We start from the raw sequence: 5,757 nt of genomic DNA on the forward strand, positions 1-5,757 counted from the left end.
TGTAACTCAATTCATCGCTGTAGAAACTGTTCTACGAAGCATCATACTTTGCTGGGCCGTCAGCGCCCGGGCGCGGGCTCGACGCGCCGTGACGTCATCGAGACTGATAACGGCGTGCGAGCCGTGCAGGCGACTGCGCGCGAGTGCATCCCACAGGCATCTGCCGAGCCTCGCACGTCGAGTTGCTTAGACAGCGCGGTCTCACAAAACATCGCGTTGTGCAATACCAATAACCTGCCGCCCAAACCTAAACTCGACACAACTTGTTTACTTGGTACTGTGAAGGTGTTGGCCGCTGATTCAAATGGCAATATGCATTCTTTACGCGCCATGATAGATCCTGGCTCCCAAAGTAATTTTATTACATTAAAATGTTGCGAAAAATTAAACCTTTACATAAATAAAGCGTCGTATACGGTAGTCAAGGGAATCGGATCCACTCCTAACCCAATTAAGGGTGCCACGAACTTAACTATATTCTTAAGGATCAGAGGTGAGAGTGCTTTTTAAAAGTAATGTACGGCACCAGCAGATATCGATTTATTACATAACCGAAACCAATAATTCCACAAATCAAATTAACGTAATAAAGAAATATGCCTATGGCAGAAATAATGATCTAGGTCACAAATATCACAGTCCCTGAACCGAGAGAACGTCCGTCACAGCCAAGCGCTCGAGCAAAGTGTGGCGGCGCGCGGGGCGGCCGGTTTCTCGTGCCTTCCCTCTCTAAGACAGAGACAACAGGATCGAACGATATGACGTCACGCTGACGTAGCGGGTGTTATTTCTAAGACGGCCGTTCCTGATCGTGCGGCGTCCTCGACCGCTGCCTGCTCCCCATCAGCCACGGCTTCTTCAGCGCGCAGCATAACCTCGCCGACGTTTGAAAACTGGTCTGCGCAGCTCGAACCCGCCAAAGGCTGGTCATCGCAGCCCTGGTCTGCAGGAAGCTGATGCTCGGAGTCCTGAGGTGCAGCTTGAGGCTGACCCTCACCAGGTTGGTTCACCCATGTTCGGTTCCATGGTTATCATCTGGAATGTCAGTGGTGTATGTTCAATGTATGACAGTTACAAGGAACCGAAGTGAAACCGTCGTTTCTTGAAGTTAAAATTGACAAATATTAGGAAGATCACAGGCTCACAGCCTTTTAGCACAATCCCATGCGTGCACTCATGTGATTGCGATAAGAGATCCAAAATTGATGTTAAAAATAACTAAACTCAGACGGTGAATAATAAAAAATCAATTAGTGAAAATAAAATTACAAATGTGGGAAATAAATGACTAGTCCTACGAATAATATTTAGCTCTAGAATGCTATTTTCCGTAGACAAGTTAGAACAGTAAGCACAAAAGAGGCCCAAAGTTTGCATAATGTGCTTACTACCCCGTTGCCGTCAGCAGAGGCCATATTTGCATGCCAACACTACGCCTTGGGTATTAAAAACCCGCGGCGTCTGCCTGGACAGAGCCAGAAACTGACAGAGGCCCTATTTGCATGTCAAAATCAAAACTACGCATCAGGTATTAAAAACCATCAACGTCTGCCTGGACAGAGCCAGAAACTGACAGAGGCCGTATTTGCATGTCAAAGTCAACACTACGCTTCAGGTATTAAAAACCAGTCAGCATCTACCTGGACAAAGCCAGAAACTGACAGAGGCCGTATTTGCATGTCAAAGTCAACACTACGCTTCAAGTATTAAAAACCAGTCAGCGTCTGCCTGGACAAAGCCAGAAACTGACAGAGGCCGTATTTGCATGTCAAAATCAATACTACGCTTCAGGTATTAAAAACCAGTCAGCGTCTGCCTGGACAAAGCCAGAAACTGACAGAGGCCGTATTTGCATGTCAAAATCAACACTACGCTTCAGGTATTAAAAACCAGTCAGCGTCTGCCTGGACAAAGCCAGAAACTGACAGAGGCCGTATTTGCATGTCAAAGTCAACACTACGCTTCAGGTATTAAAAACCAGTCAGCGTCTGCCTGGACAAAGCCAGAAACTGACAGAGGCCGTATTTGCATGTCAAGTGAAGATTCGCCATCCTCCAAGAATGCTCTGCAAGCCCCTGGAGTCCACTCGCCGCGCCACGAGCCCGTGTGCTCGGCGGCCTCCTGGGTTTTTCGATGCAGAACCCAGCCAGCAACTCCAAGTCATAGCGGTGATGCGCCAGCGCCCGTTCAAACTTGTATAGGCAGCACGTTTACTTCAAAACACACGCTCGGCCTTCCTCTGCACATCAAATATCAAAAATTATGCACATATTCATCAGGATCGTCTTCTTCGATGTCCCCTCGCGAACCGAACATTGCTCGTTCGTTCGCCGAACGCTCGCCGCTCCCTCCGGTCACGCCACCCGCGGGCAATGTCCGTGAGTATACAAGGGTAGATAAGAAAAGAAAGACAAAAGTTACAGGACCTTGTTTGTAGCAAACTAGACAAAGCACCAATATTCCTGTTCACTACGTCCTCCCTGGTAGTTGCGCGAGTCGCGCTGCTGCTCCTGCTCCACGCCCCCAGGGCCAAAGCATCCACAGGAATGCGCCTCTCGAAATCCAGCAAAGGCAGCGCACGACACTCAGGGTCAGGGCGCGATATTGTTAAACCACACATGTAATGCAATAAATGATTTGATTTGATTTGGAGTCGACGGTAGTACCTACTACTGACGAAGACGTGGGGAGGTTACCCACTACATAATTATTTTGTTTGGTCAAACCAAAATTTTCACCAAGACATGGTCTTGTGATCCATCACGAAAACCACAAGAACCATCGCGTTGCTTACAAGATTTTGAAAAGTCGTCACGTACGAAGTTGATTCGACCTCCTGACTTCCGATTCCTCGCATCACACGATAAGTCGGGATTCTATTAAAATAAAATTAAAACGCTTCAAAACTGATTAGGACATTAACGAAATGTCCGACCCGCTGTCAATCAAAATATTAACTGGTACTTTTTACACTAATATTGCGGGTAAGTATTATGCCACTGAGCGGGGATTCGACTCTAAGCAAAAACACAATTGAAGACCGCCTCCCACTCGAATCCCCCAGCGCTGCTTTTGAAAGCGAGAATCGACAAAATGACCAATACAAAACGTGCAATATTTATTACTAGGCTTGATCTTACTCGGACACTGAACGGATCTGTGACGGATCGCTCCGAACTAGTACAATTGGTCAAATGTAGTTAGTTCATTTTCGTACACCGATTTTTTTAATCAGATCGGACGAAGAACGTCTTTATTACTATTACCTTTAAGTACAATGTCGCAAAATACTCGCAACACACTCACAGAGCCGAATCCATCTCGCACGCGCGCGCTTGTCACTAATTTAACGTCTCGTTCACACCTATTTATTCGTGATCGGCTGTACTAAAGTGAACTAAAGGAATTGCTTCCTATTAGTACATAGTACATGTACTACACAAGCCTATTTATTACTCCTCCCATCATCCGGTGTCGACGGTGACGGTTTCGCAGTCGCGTCGCGCTGTAGGACCGCACTCTCCGTATTTAGTTTCCTTTGGGCAGCGCCACCCTTTTTATGGCCCATACTGCCGCAAATGAGACACGTAACGATTCCATCACAAACAAGCTCCAGAAAATATTGGACGGTGTCACTGACGGTTGCAATCCACCCTCAAACGAGTCAATTCGCGACAAAATTTTCCCAAACACATCGTCGCGCGAGCTATGGCGGCGGCCGACCGAACTGTCACAGCGCCTACAAAAATCACTATGAGGGCTACGTGAATATTCACGATTCCCAATAGGACTACGACGCGGAGTGCGTACACATCGCCTAGGTGACCTACCTCGATACTCAATACTCAATCGATGCACACGTTCATTTAACGGCGGCATTCGATATTCGAACAAACCCGACGTTTAACTAACTTTTATCACGACACTGTTTACGAGAATAATCACGTTCTTTTTTTAATCTAGACGAACGCCTGGTCATCTTAACTTTTAACACTGCACTGATAATCACAAACTAAGGCAAAAATAGATGGCAAAAACGGTTAGAACGCGTGGTCAATCCCACTTCTGATCTTAAGGATCAGAGGTGAGAGTGCTTTTTAAAAGTAATGTACGGCACCAGCAGATATCGATTTATTACATAACCGAAACCAATAATTCCACAAATCAAATTAACGTAATAAAGAAATATGCCTATGGCAGAAATAATGATCTAGGTCACAAATATCACAGTCCCTGAACCGAGAGAACGTCCGTCACAGCCAAGCGCTCGAGCAAAGTGTGGCGGCGCGCGGGGCGGCCGGTTTCTCGTGCCTTCCCTCTCTAAGACAGAGACAACAGGATCGAACGATATGACGTCACGCTGACGTAGCGGGTGTTATTTCTAAGAATATATTCTCGTTTTAACAATAACATATCGATGCCGCTAGACTTATGTGTTATTGACCGCATTGCCGATAATTTGCCCACTGTGGAAATCGACAAATCTTCCTTTTCTTATTTAAATAATAAACCGCTCGCCGACGATAGTTTTTATTCGCCTGGTGAAATAGACCTGCTTATAGGTGCCTCGCTTTTTGCCGATATTTTCTTGGAAGGACGTATTGTTGGTCCAACCGGAACCCCTACCGCATTTAATACAATTTTTGGTTACATGTTACTAGGTAACACATACATAGAGAATATCGCAGGTGATAATTCTCTTTCTCTCACCGCTATGGTGCAAAATGATGCGCCTTTAAATCACATATTACAAACTTTCTGGCAGCTCGAGGAAGTCTCCACGTGCCTGCCTATCTTGAGTCCTGCTGACCGCAATGCGAAAATAATTTTACTGATAATACCTCCCGCGACGTCTCGGGCCGTTATTCGGTCGCGTTACCTTTTAAGGATGATCCCTCCATGCTAGGCGATTCGTATCTTAACGCTAAAAAACGTTTTTTCTCCCTAGAGCGGAAACTTGACGCTAGTATCGAGTTGCGCCAGGAATACAACAATATAATCCGCGATTATGTAGCTAACGGTTACATCTCTCCGTTAAATAGCAGTAACTCTTTGGGTTATTTTATACCACATCACGCTGTGGTACGCAAGGACAAACTTACCACTAAGGTACGTATAGTAATGGATGCCAGCGCTAAAACTGATTCAAAACTTTCATTAAATGATATTTTACATACCGGACCCAACTTACAAAATGATTTATTTTCTATATTGATCGATTTCCGCTTATACAAAATCGCATTTACTTCAGACATAAAACAAATGTATTTACGAGTTTTGGTTCATGAAGAATATCGCGAATATCTTAAATTCTTATATCGCTTTGATTCCAGCGAACCTCTCACTACTTATTGCTTCACTCGGGTTTGCTTTGGTTTAAATTGTAGCCCTTTCTTGGCCATGCGCGTGGTGAGACAACTGTGCGAGGACGAACGTATGTCTTTTCCGCTTGCCGCTCAAGTTGCTGTTAAGAACTGCTACATGGACGACGTGTGCTACTCAATGCCATCCGTTGCTGGCTCCTTACGGCTCAGAGATGAGCTGTTAGGTATGTTTAAGGCCGGAGGTTTTGACTTAGTCAAGTGGTCAAGTAATTGCCCAGAATTGCTTGAATCGTTGCCATGTTCGCATAAATATTCCGGGGATGTTCCATTTGAGGACTCCGGTGACTTGAAGGTGTTAGGCGTAAAGTGGTCCCCCGTTAGCGACGACTTTATGTTCTCTGTTTCGCTTGATCCTCGCCCATGTACCAAGAGA

At 45.6% G+C, this 5,757-nt stretch overlaps 1 long non-coding RNA gene across 1 annotated transcript; it reads right to left on the reverse strand.

The window, feature by feature from the left end:
* Positions 1-522: 522 nt before the first annotated feature.
* On the reverse strand, positions 523-4,380 carry LOC135086259 (uncharacterized). Its single transcript, XR_010260350.1, has 2 exons — positions 3,831-4,380; positions 523-1,035 (listed from the first exon to the last, which is right to left on the reverse strand). It is a non-coding gene; the product is annotated as an uncharacterized LOC135086259 (long non-coding RNA).
* Between the last annotated feature and the right edge of the window lie 1,377 nt (positions 4,381-5,757).

Source organism: Ostrinia nubilalis, chromosome W (genome assembly GCF_963855985.1).
Source record: "Ostrinia nubilalis chromosome W, ilOstNubi1.1, whole genome shotgun sequence".
NCBI classification, from domain to species: domain Eukaryota; kingdom Metazoa; phylum Arthropoda; class Insecta; order Lepidoptera; family Crambidae; genus Ostrinia; species Ostrinia nubilalis.